The sequence below is a fragment of the Heterocephalus glaber genome, unplaced genomic scaffold (genome assembly GCF_053883595.1).
Source record: "Heterocephalus glaber isolate CG9 unplaced genomic scaffold, H.glaber_assembly_v1.0 deba00000546, whole genome shotgun sequence".
NCBI classification, from domain to species: Eukaryota; Metazoa; Chordata; class Mammalia; order Rodentia; family Bathyergidae; genus Heterocephalus; species Heterocephalus glaber.
The window spans coordinates 1,700,283-1,717,545 of record NW_028258147.1 but is presented as its reverse complement, the minus strand read 5'-3'; the positions used below and the strand labels follow the sequence as shown (position 1 = coordinate 1,717,545).

The following is a 17,263-nucleotide window of genomic DNA, read 5'->3' as shown; positions in this document are numbered from 1 at the left end:
AGCATAGATACATGGTCACCACGGGATCACTTTTCCCTTCAAGCACTGGCTGGACTGGGGAAGTTGAACCCTGTGTTTCTGTTTCCGGTGGGCCAACTGCCTCAACTCACAGAGGACAAGTGATCTTCAAGGGTAAAGCACCATCATCCTGGGATGTGTTAGACATCTGGAGTCCATTCCTGTCACATTAGACTTCACTTACAAAATAGACAATAGAAAATAAATCATTAAGAATTTCAAGGCTGGTGGTGTTAGTGATAGAGCAGTATCCCAGCATGCATGAGAAATTGAGTTCAATCTCAGTGCTGAAAAATAATTAAGACTTTTGAGATAACCTCAGAGCACTGGACCCTAGCCATGGGGCCCTTCTGAGTGTGGCACCGTGTGAACCTGCACTGGTTGTTGCTTGTGCATGAAACATACTCTGATTCTGTGTACTCCATCATTTTGCTTACCCTAAATGGCTTCTTTTACCAGATGGTGGACACATAGGTTTTTGGGGGGCATTACGAACACTTGCTTAGGAGAGTCTTCATGTGGATATAATTTTTCTTTTTCTTCAGTACCAAGATTGAACCCAGTGTCTTTAAATTGCACTATATCCCCAACCCTCTCCTTTCTTTTTTTTTTTTTTTTTAGAGACAGAGTCTTGCTAAGTCATTAAGTTGCCTGGGCTGGGAACAAACTTGTGATCCTCCTGCATCAGCCTCTCAAAGTGCTGGGATTACAGGCGAGCATCACCAAGCTTGGCAAGCTTTTTATTCTTCTTGGGATACTTGGAAATATAATTGCTGGGCCACATGTTAAGTGAATGTGTTTAACTTAGGAACAGGAAAAACTGTTTTCTTTTAGGAGCTGTACCACTTTTCATGTCCTCTAGCAATCAATCTATGAGAGTTTTTTCACATCCTCACCAACACTTATCATTACTGATTTTAGCCATTCTGCTAGGGGGTGTGATGTTTTCTCATTGTGAATTTGACTTGAATTTTCTTACTGACCAGTAACATTGATCATCTTTTCATGTATTTTTCTTGGTAAAATGTCTATTTAAATATTTTGCCCATTTGTTTTAAAATTGAGCTATTTGTCTTAAATCATTGAGCTATAAGACTTTTTTCCCCCATGTCCTGAATACAAGGAATTTCAGTTATATGACTTGCAAATATTTTTTTCCAGGTGGTATCTTTCCATTTTCCTGTTTTTTTGAAAAGCAAAAGTTTTAATTTTAGTGAAGTCTAATGTATTGATTTTTTTCTTCTATAGTTCATGCCTTTGGTAGCATTGTATTCCTTTTATTACCCTCCTCAAGGAAGAAATTGGGCGGCACAGTGACAGAAAATTGCTACTGCTTGCTTGATTTTGAACACAAGGAAGGAGGCAAGTTTCTCTTGATTCTATCATAGCATGGAGAACAGAGAGGAAATGAGAGTGGTTCTTAGACCCTCTTCCTGCCTTCCTCCCCACTAGGACAGGCAGCAGACATCTGGGAAGAGGCTTTGGGCACTGCTTAGGCATTTCTGATTAAAGTCTTGGTTTCCCTGGCTAGCATGGGCTCTTGGTCTGTGTGTAGTGGGAAGTCGTATGTGGGTCAGTTTTAAGGCTAAAATAAAAGTTTATTATAGGAAAGAAATTAAGATGCAGAAGAGATGGCTGCCCTACAGACAAAGCAGCCAGCTACCCCACCCCATGGACTGAGTGGCACTGGACAAAAGACACACCTTGTATTTATAGGGCCCCGTCCCAGTTTCCCTGAGCATCCTTATCTCAGGGGCAGCACTTCTTGTACTTTGGATTAATCATTTGCATTCCTTCCAAAGAAATGTGGCAGCTTGTGTCTTTGATTATCTATTTGCTTTATTTCCCCTTCTTATCACTCAAAAGTGCAGTTGCCTCCTGTCAGGCTGCTGCTTCAAAGCCCTATTAGCTCCCTGCCTCCCTTATACACCTGAACTACTGAATCAGACTATCTGGGTTCAAATCTGTGTCTACAGCTTATTTGTTCTTTGGCCCTGACCAAGTGACTCAGCCTACTCTGAAGTCCTCTTTGCTCCCTTCCTTGTTGGTCTGACAGAAGAAGGGAAACATCATTTGGACATTTCAGGGACAAGGGACCCTTGGAATCCATGTGAGGGATTTTCCTAGATCTCATCTTTGTTTACAATAGAAGGGAAATGGGTTGAGGCTGAAGCTTTAGGGCTTTAGAATGCTTCTTTGTTTAAAAATTCTAGAGCCATTCCTGGTTAGTGATTGGCATCAACCTCCATTTTAGCTCATATTGCAAGTGGAAGGGTAGATGCAATACTCGTAATATAAATGGTGAAGATGGGATACCTTGGGAAATCCCCACTGGCTTAAGAAATATTTATTGAGCATTTAGTATGTACCAGGACAGGATGCATCAATAGAACAAAGCAGGCAAAAATCTTTGCTCTTGTGGAGCTGATATTCCAGGAGAGTGAAACAGACAATAGAGATGCACCTTGAGTCACAGTGGGGCAAAGAATGCCCTGCTAGGCCATCCTCAGCAGGACATGGTACAAGTCAAACACAAGTTTAGTACATCTAAGGTGCCGAGTACCCTGGCTTAGCAACATAGCCTGCTTACAGTGTTGGGTGTTCACGCTCATCAGTATGGGGCAGACTAGCAGCTACAGCTCACTGCTGCTGCCCAGCCTCAAAAGAGAGGATTCTACCAAATGTACTAGCCTGGAAAAAGATCCCAAGGTTTCTTCTGCATGCATATTGTTTCTACACCATCATAAAGTTGAAAAATTGGGAGTCAGACCATCGTAAATCACATCATTGCAAGTTTCTATACATTAAAAAGTAACAAGACTGGCATGGCGAAGGATGCTTTCAATTTCAGTACCATGGGAGGCTGAGGCAGGAGGATTGCAAATCCAAACCCAGTTTGGGCAACTTAGCAAGACCCTGCCTCAGAATAAAAAAGGACTGGGAATATAGCTAAATGGTAGGATGTCTTTGGATTCAGTCCTCAGTACTGCTACTTATAGAAGTTATAAGTGCCTTGAGTGTGGGGAAAATAGCAAGGGCAGGGGGTCATGGGTGCTGGAGATGTTCCCCTGTGTGAGTGGTCAGGACTTGACTCACTGAGAGAGGGGTGGCATTGGAGGAAGGGAAGTGACATCTGCAGACAGCAACAAAGGAGAAGCCCTGGCCAGGGCAGAAGCTCCAAGGCCCTGCTAGGCCCTCCATGCTCAAAGGTTCCTGCGAGGTCTGGGCAGAATGAACCAGGAAGGAGCCAGGAGATGAAGTCAGAGAGGAAAGCATGCCAGAGGGTAGGCCATGCAAACCCATGTCAAATTCTTCAGCTTTTTGAAAAGTGAACTAGAACAAATTTTGTGCAAAAGTCTCTGAATGTTTATGCTATTCAGGTGCATAAGCATTGTCCTCACATTGTTTTATGAACCAGATAAGGAATTCAGCGTGTCACTGAATAATAGTTAACTTTTTAAAGATGGCAAATTATACTGTGTGGATAATAAAAGATAACAAAATTGATCTAAATTACTATAGAGCTGCTAAAAAAGATGAAAATATTGGTATATGTTCAAATAAATAAAATTTCAATACAAAAAGTGCATGTATTTTCTGAGTTAGGTTTTAAATTAATTTATAAAAATAGTGACTGGGAAGTTACGAAGGATAATTCCTTACAAAATAGGCCATGAATAAAGAGCTACAATGTTCCAATGAAGACAGATTGTGGTTCTTATATATGCACAGAATATGCATTTTTTATATAGGAGTGAGATGCACAGTTTTGGTGTAAATCTGAGTGGAGTCACAGGGATGTTTCAGTTACTGCCCTGGAGACAGTGGGAAGGTGGATCACAGACTCCTATGGAGGGTACAGGGCTCACCGTTAGGGTTTAGGCACACAAAGTGCCACCTGTGAGTAAATACATAGATTCTGCCCTCCCTCAGCCAGAAAAGCACTCCTCGCTTTTCTTATGCTGGTTAAAGCAGATCCCCAAGTAATTATGATTAAGTTGACCTCTTGTCTCCAGTGCTGTCCGTTTTTGCATACCTTTGTTAACAATGCATCGTTGGCGCCCTCTGGTGAATGGTTCTAACCGTAGCTGAGCAACGGGCACCGCGCTGCAGTTAACATCTCATAGAAGCCCTTATCATTTAATAAGAAATATTTGTATCAACGGGTCTTGTGTAAAACTCATTTCCATTTGCTAATGATGCATAGTCTACTGCTTAATAAAAGTACTTGGAAGCCAAGTTTGTCTTAAAAATGAATAAGTACAAAATAATTACAAAATGTTGGGTGGAATATTTCTGTAGAACAATGGCCAATAATTTGGGGCGCTTAACTATTCTAAGCACTATATGTTTATTTATTTATTTATTTTTTGGTACCAGGGATTGAACTCAGGACGTAGCGCTTGCGAAGCAGGCGGCAGAACCACTGAGCTAAATCCCAGGCCCAGTGTTTATTAACTTATTTATTTTTCATCCCAACTCTTTAGGGTGTTATTATATTTCCATTTTACAGAAAGGGACACTGAAACACAAAAAGACCTCATTTGTTCCAGGTCACTCAACAAGCAGGAGTAGTCTTGTTTGAGACTCTATGCACTTATTGCTACACATTACTATTACTCACGGGGCTGGATTTACAACTTCTTTTATACAATGTCTAATTCTCTAGTGTTAGGCCTGGAGATTTGGCTCACTGGTAGTGTGCTTGCCTCGCAAGCACGAGGTCCTGAGTTTGAACCCTGGGGCTGGAGGAAAACAAAACAAAACCTGCCAAATCTAGTGTTGACTGTCATTCTTCAAATACTTTCACTTTTTAAAAGAAAACCAAGATTTATACACATATATGTGTATGGATACATATATGAAACATGTGAAAGAAAATATATCATGTAAGAAACACCACTTACAGATAGATATATAGCAAGGAGAATTATATATTTGATATAAAGCAAGATGAATACCTGTCTTTGATTTATGAAGACTATTTTTGTGGTGATAGATGTATTCCATTAATAAAATTTGCTGCTATTCATTAACTCACGTTGTTCTTCAGATTTGGATTCATCATGTAAAACTCTGCACGTCCTAATCTCTGTTGATCTAAGCTTATTGAAAATAGCTCCGATGTCAGATTTATTTTTGAGTCCTGCAGGTGGGAACTCCATCAATACTTGTTGAATGAATGAACAACAGAATGGATGACTAAATATATCAGCCAAACTTTCCTCAAAGCAATAAGTGATCATAATATTGATAGCAAATGCTCATGTGGTGCACATGATTCATTTCTTTCCCAAATACTTTACATGTACTAATTCATTTAACATACAGCAACTTTGTGAGGTAGGACCACCATTACCAGTTTACAGATGAGGAAACTGAGAAAGGCTAAATAGCTTCCTCAAGCTGATGAGTGGCAGAGCTGAGATTCTAACCAGGAAGTCTGGTTTCAGAACTCATGGTACATGGCCTTATGCAAACAGCCCTGAACTGGCCTTGGCCATGGGTGTTTTTACCAAGCTGCAGGGGGGACACACTGAGGGATTTCATGTGCTTAGAGCTAGGTGGAAAGCGTATTGAGCATGGACTCCCTCAGCTTTAGGAAACATAGACTTAACATGCCCCTTCAGAACAAGTACACTGTGCCCAGCCCAAACTGCCAAGTTCACTCCTGTTCTGGACTGGCTCAGTGAGGGGACACAGTAGCCTGCTCTTTCTCCAGCATTGCCCTTGTCTCTGCCAAGTGCCTTGAAACACTCCAGAGTGGTTTCTAAAAATAAACTTTATTTTTCTTTTCTTTAAAATTAATTTTATTGATAAACTATTGGCATACATAGTGATCACATTCATCATAGGGAATTTGTACCTGTATATAATATATCTTCTTTTTTCCCCATTCCCCTCCTCTCCCTCCAAACTCTCTCCCCCTATCCCTTTACAAGACTTTGTATTGTTGTCCTTCCATTCTTTCTTAATTTTTACATCCCTATTTCTTCCCTTCCCTTCCCCTTCCCCCTTCCTTGTTTCCCTTCCCATTTGAGCATTTTCTTCCTACTTCCCAATATCTGTCATCCATTTGGGGCCTTATTTATACTTTCAGTTTCTCACAAAAGAAAACCAATGCAATATTTAAACATATGTGTTTGATTTCTTTCACTTAAAACTATGGACTAAAGGTACATCTAGTTGCCTAAAAATGTCTCAAGTTTATCTTTCTTTATGGTAGAGTACTACTCCATTGTATATAAAAACCACATTTTCCTTAGCCATTCATCCATGGATGGGCATCTAGACCATTTCCAAGATTTAGCTATTACAAATTGTGCTGCTTTTAACATGGGTGTGCTTATATCGCTGTGGTGTGGTACACTTAATTCTTTCAGGAAGATATCTAGAAAAGGAATACTTGGGTCAAATGGAACCTCTGGTTCTTGTTTTTTGAGGAATCTCCATATTAATTTCAACAGTGGTTGCACCAATTTACAGCTCCATCAACAGTGGAGAACGGTTCCTTTTCCCCACAGCCTCAGCAGGATTGTTATTGGTTGATTTATCATTGACAGTCATTCTTTCTGGAGTGAGATGGCATCTCAATGTTGTTTAAATTGGCATTTCTGTAATGACCAGTGGTGTTGAACATTTTTTCATATATTTATTTGCTGTTTGTACTTCTTCATCTGAGAAGTGTGTATTCATTTCGGATGCCCATTTTTGGGTTGGGTCTTTAAATTTAAGGGGTCTGATTTAATAAACTTTATTTTTTAAAGCGTTATTAGGTTTATTCACATACCAGTGGACACTGGCTTCTTGTACTTTTTGGCTTTTGCAACAATGCCATTATGAGCCCAAGTATACAAATAATTCTTTGAGACCTGCTCTCAGTTATTTTGGATAGATACCCAAAAGTAGAATTGCTGGCTTATATGGTCATTCTATGTTTAAATTTTGAAGACTTACCATACTTTTTTTTCTATGATGGCTACACCATTTTGTAGTCCCACCAAGAGAGTATGGAAGTTCCAGCTTTTCACACAGAGATGGAAGGGAAGAGACACAGGTAGGAAATGAAAGCAGAATCCACAAAAAATGAATTTAATGAATGTGTCTGGATAGAGAAAGGGAGAGTATAAGATGACTCAAGAATTGTGCAGAAAAAAAATGCTTCGATGTTGTGGCTAGGGACTTGTTAAACCATGCTCACTGCAGTTGTTTGTCATATGATTTGTTGACATGTCAGCAAAGAACCATGTTAGACGATTCCCTACTTTCCAGTACAGAATTCTCTGCTTTCGTATAATTTCTTATACACAGTTCTTGAAATCAAGTGTGCAAATGCTGCATGTGTGAAGGTTGTGTGAGGTATTTGGATTTGGCAAGGGAAATTCCTTCTCTCTGACCTGAAGCATCCCACACTATGGCTCATATTTAGGCCCAAACTTGGGACATCTGGTTTTGGAACTTGGCCTATGTTATACTTAGCTTTTTGTTTTTCCTTCACAAATGTATGCACATCAGCTTAAGTTCATGGAACTTTAGTTGAGAAAGTCTCTGAGTCAAGTCTACATGATAATTCTCTTTTTTTTTCTTGTCAATTGTAGTAAGTTATGAGGCTTTCGTTTCTAATCAGCAATTCTGTCTAGCCCATCATTTTCCACTTTCTAAACATTTAATTGCCATAATAGGGGCAAATGTAGTGAAGTATTCAAATACGCTCATAAATAATCTATCTTTAATGAATAAAAGTGGGTGCTAAAACTGAACCTGAGTTGCCAGCTGGCATGATTGCTTGATGGAGAATATGTAAGAGATCCCCTACCCAAAGAACTCCTTCAGGAACAGCACCCTGCTATAACCCAATGTGTAGAGAATGAAACTCCATCTGTATTTTGAGAAATTTTCAGGTAATTCCAATATCTTTTACAATATCACATTAGACTCCTTCTCCTGTCATATGTATTTCTTCCTATTTCTTTGTTCATCTCTTTGATGGAAACTTGTTATGGGCTGAAGTGCGACCTACCAGAATTTGCACGTTTAAGTGCTAACCCTCAGTATGTTAGGATGTGTCCTTATTTGAAGATAAGGTCTTTAAAGAGGTAATTAAGGTAAAGTGAGGTTATACAGTTGGGCTTTAATCCAATAGGACTTGTGTCTTTCTAAGATGGGATTAGCACACAGACTCACACAGAGAGAAAGCCAGGTAAAGACACAGGGAGAATACAGCCATCTCCAATCCAAGGAGAACAGGCTCAGAAGAAATCGATTCTGCTACACTGTGATCTCAGACCTTCAGTCTCTAGAATTGTGAGAAAATAAATTTCTGTTGTTTAAGTCCCCTGGACTGTGGCGCATTTTTATGTGGGTGCTAGCAATAGAGTCCTTTGACCAAACACTCTCAACAAGACCTGCAGGGTCTGCTGGGCTGGAGGGCTGGAGATGCAGTTCCCTTAGGCCCCAGGTGAGGACCAGGGTTGGCGAGCAGCTGGATATGCAGGTGGAGACCACTCTGAGTTCCCTGCTCACCTCATAGGCCTCTCCACAGAGCGGCATGTGTCAAGGTTTTAATTTGTTTGAGGAAACACTGGTTAGGGCCTAAAATCTGGAATGCATCCATCCAATCACTTGCAAGCAGATACTTATTTTCCTTAGATCCCATGATGTTCCTAATGTTTCATACTAATGGACAAAATGAAAGTATCACAGTTATAAGGGAGGATGCAGTGATTGGGGAAAGATTTTTTTAACAAATCTACACTTACCAATATATAAAGAACATAGAAAAAACGTACAAATCATCCTAAAAGAACATTTTCTTAACTCGTTATAGAAATAATGGATATTTCTGATGTACAATTCAAAAGTCAAAAGTTTAAAGAAAGAAACATTGTGTGTCTCCCACAATTCGACCATTCAAAATAACTATTAAAGACCTTATGAAATGCTGGCCTTCCAAGATTTAGTCATATGCATATATAAAACTACATGCATTTAAAAAATGAGGTTATACTGTAAACATGCTATTTTGGAAACTGTGCCAACTGAAAACAAGTTATGAACATTTTCTAAAATCATCAACTATTCTTTGAAAATGTAAATTTTATGGTGACATTTTAATATTCCTTATATATAACCATATTTTATTTATTTATTGAATATCCTAATACCCAGGTAAAATATGTTCATTTCCTAATCAAAAATGTACACAAAACATTAGTGGAAGTATGGTGAAAGATGTAGTTCAAGAAAAACTTTTTTGAAAGACATTATGTTCAGTTGTCCAAAAATTAAGGAATTTTACATAGACAGTTGCGATTGAAATTATTCTTTCTCAGTAATTATGTATTGATCATGTATCATTACTTTAGTTTTACTGAAAGAAATCTGATTAAATATGAAGTTAAATAGAATTTATTTTATTACTCTTTGACAGTATGTGCACCTGACAAGCTTTCTATGAATTCAAAATGTAAAATTCCCATATTCTTCCTCTTTATATTTGCTTTTCTTCCCAAAATGACAAGGCATGGGACAGTTTTCAACATTTTCTGAAAATTTCCAGGCTATAAAACAAGCTCAAAATGCCTGACCTTCTGTTCCTATTATAGAATGAGTAGAAAATGTTAATGTGTTTACTTTAAAATGGGTAAAACTACAAGGCAAAAAGTCTAGTACATCACAACCACTATTGAGCTTAAGGGCTTGGTACATGCCAGATACACTCTCATGAATGATTTTAATTCTCACTCTAATCTCACAACTTAGGTAAGGGGTATTTCTTCCTTTTCACATGAGCAGAAACTGTGTCAAAGAGGTTGAATCAATTGCCAGGAACACAGAGACCCTAAATGGTGAGTTTGAAAGCGTATGTTTTTTCCGTTACACAACACAGAATTTTCTGATGAGCAAGACAGCTATTCAAATAGTTTTTGGACTCCTTAATAGGCATTCAGGGGCAAAGAGTATGCACACATAGGCCAGGTGTGACGATAAAGTAATCCGACCCGTTATGTGGGTGGTTATGGGAATTGGCATTGTTTTGTAATCACATAATCATATTATGGACAGTGCATATCCTGGGGGTGCCACAGAAGCATGCATGATGACTACCTGGAAAGTGATAAGACCGTGCCTTTGCAAACCTCCCATATACAGCTGCACCCTACAGTCAGGACAGAACTGGGGCGCCAAACACTGTGACAACACTTCATCGGGGCTACAAACTTGAAAGATGTTCAGGTTAATATTCAAAATGCAATGACTTTGTATTATTCTTTTTTCATCTTTACTCCTTGGTGCTTGGCATTGATACTCAGGTTGAGACCTTAGTTTCCTTTGAAAAAAAAGTATATATCTCCCCCAAAAGGCAGTAAATAGAGACCGTATGAGAATCCTGGGATTCTGAAAGGTGTGGTTGCCAGAGCAAAACCTCCTTTGGTTTGGGCCCCGGTGAGAAGACACCTTAGGAGGCAGTGCTCTTACTGTGTGCCTCATTAAGGGGTAGAACTGGCCCCACCTCTTGGCTTGCTATTCTGGGTTTTGAAGGCCCACAGTCTTGCCAGCTGTAGACTCAGAATTTTCAGATCATCTTGTCCAATTCCAGAGTGGGGTTTAGCTCTCCTCCCTTCTTTCTCCCAAGCACTCACTTCTCTAGGACCATTAAGGACTGCTGATTCTTCATTCAAAATATGCACCTGCTTGGATCACACTGCTCTACTTTTACCACCTGCCCTGTGGGTCAAGCCCCATCATGACCTCTTAGGCCAATGAAATAGCTTCGAACTGGCCTCTGGTCTCCCCACTCAGCCTCCTCATGGCAGTCATGGTGAAGTGATTAAAGTATTCTCAAGGTTCTTTATCTTCCCTCTTATTACCCCTCCCTCCCTCCCTCTCTCCCGTACTCCCTCTTGCTACTGGGGCCTCATCCCAGGGCCTTCATACTGAGCTACATCCTCAGCCACTCTTTTTTTTCCAGACAGAGTTTTGCTAGATCCCTAAGGTGCCCAGGATGGGCTTGAACTTGTGATCCTCCTGTCTCAGCCTCCCATGTCCTAGTATTAAAAGTGTGCACCACTCTGCTCATCTTTTTTCCTTTGTTCTTCCCCTTTCCCCCTCTTTGTAGTACAGTGGTGGGGGTAACAGGACCTTTCCCTTAGTACTGAACTACAACCCCAGCTCCTTTTTGTTTTATATCTCGAGACAGGGTCTTGCTAAGTTACCCAGACTGGGTTCAAACTTGCAATTCTCCTGCTTCAGCCTCCCAGAGTGCTGGGATTGTAGGCATGCATCATCATGCCCAGCAACATCTCTTTTTGCTGACGTTTCATGTCTGCCTTCCCCACTGGCTTGTCACCTCAATAAAGGCACGGACAGGCCTGCTCTGTATGTCAGACAGTGGCACTTAGCAAATAGCTGTTGGATTGGAGCACAGTACCTCCCCAGTCTCTCTTCAGATGAGCACTTCTCTGGGCACTTGTAATGCTGGGTCTCTCGGGGGCTGTGAGGCTGCCCGTGCTGTCTTTGGAAGGAAACCACTGCACTGAGCTTCACTGTCAGAAGAAAAGGTCATTGCTTTCCTGTCGGTACAGGAAGGTGGCTTCAGTGCAGGACCCTTTTGGACTCCGAGGGACAGTTGGCTCAGAGTGGCTGGCAGTGACCTTGCCTTTCATCTGGAGCCTGGAGGATACTGGGTCAGAAGTGGCTCAGCTCTGGTCCACCTCAAGGAGGCAGCTCAGAAGGGAGGAGGCAGGTGCTGATGGGAGGCTGGGGTCTTGATACGAGTAAAGATAGGAAATATTCCCAGGGCACCAATGGCCTTGCTTAATTGTTTTAGTTGAAACACTGCCCTCATTTAGCAGTTGTGATTTCTAGATCTTCTGCCTTAACTTCCCTCCTATCCACCGTATTTCTAGGAAACCCAGTGTACTTCTGCTCCCAGGACAAAGCAAGCATGGGGTTCAGTTCTGTTCCCAGGCTCTGCCTCTGACCTTGCTCTTGGAGCCGAAGTTCAGGGTGAAGCAAACCATGGCCTGGGGCTGCAGAACCATGCCCTGCCCGTCTCCGTTGGCCCAGATCCTTAAGCTAGTGTAGATTGTCATGTGAACTCGTTGGAGATGTAATGGAGAGTTAAACATCCAGTTGTGTCAGGGGAAGAAATACGACTGTGTATGAAATTCTGGCTTATTGAGGCCATATCCTGAGGGTTTAGCTAGTCTATTAAGTAGTAATCTAACCCCATGATGATCTCAATTAATTGGTTGTTTCCCCAGTTCCCTTTAGACATCCCAAGCTGTGAGCTTCTGAGCAATTTCAAACCCAGCACAGGAAAGGCCCCTCTGTTTTTCATCCTTTGATTATAGCAGTTCTCAGCCAAGGCAAAAATCTATCAGCAAGGAAAGAGCCAGAGAGATCTGTGTACAAGCTTGAACCAGCCACTTGCTAAGTGGGACCTTGGACAGCTTGCCCACCCCACTGAGCTTTGACATTCTTGTCTGCAAACTGGAGCTAACATCTGTTCCTAGGGTCATTGTGAAGATTCAGTAGGCTGTGAAAGGTGCTCAGCACTGTGCGTAGCACAGAGTAGAGGTCCATAGGTGATGAATTTTTCCAAACAGAATTTGCCATTTTCAGGGAAAGGAGGCAAGTGTGGCTTCCGTGGGATGTCATATTCACTCAACCTGGTAATTCACTAAATCGCTGCAATACTGCCAGGCTCCCTGGTATCCCTCATGAGGACACAAGGGCAAGGGATCGAAGGTAATTTGAGCAAATGAGCTGAAATTAGGTCCTTTAACTGAAGCTTTTAATAATCTCCACTGGTTTTGGGGAAAGAGGACAAGGTGAGCTTGATTAATTAAATCTCCCAAATGCTCTACTTTATAAAGTGGTTTCAGTCAAGTTCTCTCCCCAGTCTTTTGATCAACACTCACAATAAAGGCAAAACAAAGACTTGAAGGAGATAAATTTGCTTTTTCCTGGGGAGTAGTGTATGGATGACTATTGTTTGTCTTTTAGTAGTTTTCCAATTTATCTAAGAGATAATTTGTTGACACCGTGATCGGGGAAAATTCCCCACACTTTTGGAAATAATAAATCAGGTAAATTAAATTAAAATGATGCTGTGTATCTGAAGAAAGGGTGAATCTACATAAAGTGGTCCAATGCAGGGAGCAGGGTTCCCAAGGTACCTCAAGGTCACCTCACCTGTACTGGACAAGATGCTCCTGGGCAATTAGGAGGGTGCCCAGAAGTAGTCTCTGTCGCACATGATACAAAGGGTTTATCCCATTCCACAGGTGCTCAGTGAACAGTGGTTTCACTGATATAAAATGATGCTTCTCCTCTCAGGACATTTTGCTTTATTGATTCCTCAGTGTGAAAGGGCTACTTATCTTAACCCACCACCTACGGGGTACTATTTATTAAGTCAATCAGAAGATTAGGGTGTACTGAGTTTCTATTGTGAGTCAAGTATGGGCTTTCAGTAGTGACCAAGAATGCCATGTCTTTTTCCTCATGGACCTCATTGTCCAGTGATAGGACATGAGCAAGTAAAGCAAGAAATATGATATGTTTTAAATGCTCCAGAGGAAATAAACTCTTGATAGGGAGGCCATGTAAGGGCTTTCAACTGAGCAAGTGACTTGTAAATTGAGACTTTTGAGATATATATATATATATATATATATATATAGAGAGAGAGAGAGAGAGAGAGAGAGAGAGAGAGAGAGATCATATCTATCATAGGGAATTTGTATCTCTACATGATATATCTTGATTCTTTTTTTCCATTCCCCCCACTCCCTTCAAACTTTCTTCCCTTCCTTATTTACAAAAGCTGTATTTCCATTTTTCCCTTTATTCTTATTTCTTCCCTTTTCCCTTCTCTTTGACTGCCCCATCCCTTGTTCTTGTTCCCATTTGAACATTTTCTTCTTATTTCCCAATATCTATCATCAGTTTTGGTCCTTATTGACACTTTCAGATTCTCACACAAGAAAAATAATGCAATATTTAAACATATCTGTTTGATTTATTTCACTTAAAACTATGGTTTCAAGGTGCATCTATTTGCCTAAAAATGTCTCCAGTTTATCCTTCTTTATGGCAGAGTACTACTCCATTGTATATAAAAACCACATTTTCTTTAGCCATTTGTCCATGGATGGGCATCTAAGCCATTTCCAAGATTTAGCTATTACAAATTGTGCTGCTTTTAACAGGGGTGTGCATATATTGCTGTGGTGTGATGCTTTTAACTCTTTCAGGAAGATACCTAGAAGGGGAATAGTTAGGTCACATGGAACTCTAGTTTATGTTGTTTGAGGAATCCCCATACTGATTTCCACAGTGGTTGTACCATTTTACAGTCCCACCTATAGTGGAGAAGGGTTCCTTTTCCCACAGCCTCACGAGGATTGTTATTGGTTGATTTATTGATGATACTCATTCCTTCTGGAGTGAGATGGCATCTTAGTGTTGTTTTAATTTCCATTTCTCGAATGGCCAATGATGTTGAGCATTTTTTCATAAGTAAAAACAGCATGATACTGGCAAAAAAATTCCCAAGAATCAGTGGAACAGATTAGAAGATACAGAAATAATTCCAAATACACTTGGCCCACCTTATCTTTCTTCCAATGAGAGTGTTTGGCCCATTCGTTAAAGATAAGGTAGCTGATTGTGCTTGGAGTTGTTTTTGCATCTTCTAATCTGTTCCATTGATTTTCAGTTCTGTTTTTGTTTTGTTTTTTGCCAGTACCACGCTGTTTTTATCACAGTAGCTTTGTAATATAATTTCAAGTCAGGTATTGTGATGCCCCCTGCCTTGTCTTTGTTGCTCAGTATTGCTTTTGCTATTCTAAGTCTCTTCTGGTTCCAAATGAATTTTAGGATTGTTTTATCTAATTATGTGAGATATGCTATTGGTATTTCAATCAAGATTACATTAAATCTGTATAACAATTTTGGAAGTATGGTCATTTTCACTATATTGGTTCCTCCTACCCAAGAACAAGGGATATCTTTCCATTTTCTGATATCCTCTTTGATCTCCTTTTTCAGATTACTGTAGTTTTCAATATAAAGGTCTTTTACTTCCTTTGTTAGATTGATTTCTAGGTATTTCTTTTTTTAATGCTATTGGGAAAGGTGTTGTTCGCCTAATTTCTCTCTCAGTGAGTCTGTTATTTGTGTACAGGAATGCAATTGATTTTTGAGTGTTAACTTTGTATCCAGCTATGCTACTGAATTTGGTTATTAAATCTGGAAGTCTTTTGGTGGAGTTTTTGGAGTCTTCTATGTAGATTATCATGTCATCTGCAAATAATGATAATATAACTTCTTCCTTTCCTATTCTTATTCCTTTTAATTTCTTTCTCTTGCCTAATTGCTCTGGCTAATGTTTCCAGAACTATATTGAATAAGAATGGTGATAGTGGACATCCTTGTCTTGTTCCTGACATTAAAATAAAAGCTTTCAGTTTTTGCCATTTAGTATGATGTTGGCTGTTGGTTTGTCATAGGTGGCTTTTATCAGGTTGAGATAGAGATTATCTATTCCAATTTTCTGTAGGGTTTTTATTGTGAATGGGTGTTTGACTTAGTCAAATGCTTTTTCTGCATCTATTGAGATGATTATGTGATTCTTGTCTTTGGTTCTGTTAATGGTGTATTACATGTATTGATTTGTATATGTTGAACCATCCCTGCATCCCTGGGGTGAATCCTACCTCTTCATGGTCATGGTATACAATCTTCCTGCTGACTTGCTGCATTCTGTTTGCCAGTATCTTATTGAGGATCTTTGCATCTAAAAATGTGGAGCACTTCATGAATTTGTAGGTCATTCTTGCACAGGAGCCACACTAATCGCTGTATTCCAATTTTAGCATATGCGCTGCTGAAGCAAGCATCATTGAGATGTTTTAAGAAAGGGAATGGTGTGTTCAGATTTGTGTTTGAAGATTTCTCTGTTTTTGACTTGAAAAGTAGGTTGGAGGGAGTCACAAGTGGAGCCATGAGTGGAAAAGGCTATTGAACTAGGACCTCGGGGAGACAGACATACACACCACTGGAATGGCTAGAATGAAATAAGGGCACAACGTTAAGTGAGGGTCAGGCTGAGAGTGAGGGTGGAAAATGCCATAACCAGTTTGGAAAAGTGTTTGACAGTGTCTACTAAAGATAAATGTGTGCATCATTTGTGAACCAGCACAATCCTAGTTGTGAGTGTATGCCCAAGAGAAATGTCTATATATGCACACTAATAGAGATAAAGGAAAATGTTATGGCACCTTTTCATAATACCTCCCACCTGGGAGCAATCTACATATTAACAACACAATGGATAAATTGTGGCTCATTTATCCCGAGAAACACAATATAGCAAAGAAAAAGAATGAGCCTTTCTACATGCAAACAACATGGATGGATCTCATAAACATAATTTTGAGCCACAGAGTCAAACAAAAAAGAAGCTCCACTGCACTATTCTATTTTATAAGGTTTAAAATAGTCAAAGTTAATTTATGGTGGTAAGAATCCAAACAATGTTGTCTTTGGTATAGTAGAGAGTATCTGAGGGGGCTGGATATGAGAAAGGTTGTGGTGATGCTGATAAAGTCCTACGCCTTCCTTCCTTCTGTCCTTCCTTCCTTCCGTCCTTCCTTCCTTCTTTCTGTCCTTCCTTCCTTCCTTTTTTCTTCTTGTAGTGGTACCACAGATTGAACCTAGGGTGTCACACATACTAGGCAAGTGGTCTACCACTATGCCTTCCAAAAGTCTTGTTTCTTAGTCTAGGTGGTGGTTGTACTTGATGTGGTGTGGGTATGTTCAGTTTGAAAATTGATCAAGCTATATACTTGGAATTTGGCTTCTTCTCGAGGGGAACATGGGAGGGGGAGGAGAAAGAAAGGACAAGATAAAACAGAAAATAGAAGGAAAAATGGAAACAAAGCTTTTGTATATAAGGAGAGGATGAGGGGTTGAAGGGAGAGGGGAATGGAAAAAAAGAAAAAGCAAGATAGGTCATGTACAGGTACTAATTTCCTATGATGAATCTTGTCATTATGTATACCTAAAATGTACCATAAATGTTCTGCTGAGAAAAAAAAGGATTTGGCTTTTTCACCTTCTCCCTCCTCCTCCTTCTCTGGCTCCTTCTTCTCTTTTCATCGCTGGGAATCAACCTCAAGGCCTCATGCATGCTATGCAAGGGATATACTAGTAAGTTCCTCAGTCTGGGGTC

At 40.1% G+C, this 17,263-nt stretch overlaps 1 protein-coding gene and 1 pseudogene across 7 annotated transcripts in view; one reads left to right on the top strand and one right to left on the bottom strand.

Annotated features, from left to right (window-relative positions):
• The window catches only part of Pde1c (phosphodiesterase 1C), a 667,339-nt gene that overhangs the window by 81,909 nt on the left and 568,167 nt on the right, over positions 1-17,263 (top strand). The window contains exon 1 of one of the 7 annotated variants that reach the window (XM_087204518.1): positions 116-132. The exons of the other annotated variants lie outside the window; for them this stretch is intronic. The gene's annotated coding sequence lies outside the window, so the exon portion shown is untranslated. Of the gene's footprint in view, positions 1-115; positions 133-17,263 lie in introns of those variants that run through there. 7 annotated transcript variants of the gene reach the window in all.
• LOC147829593 (U6 spliceosomal RNA) lies at positions 15,829-15,929 on the bottom strand (annotated as a pseudogene).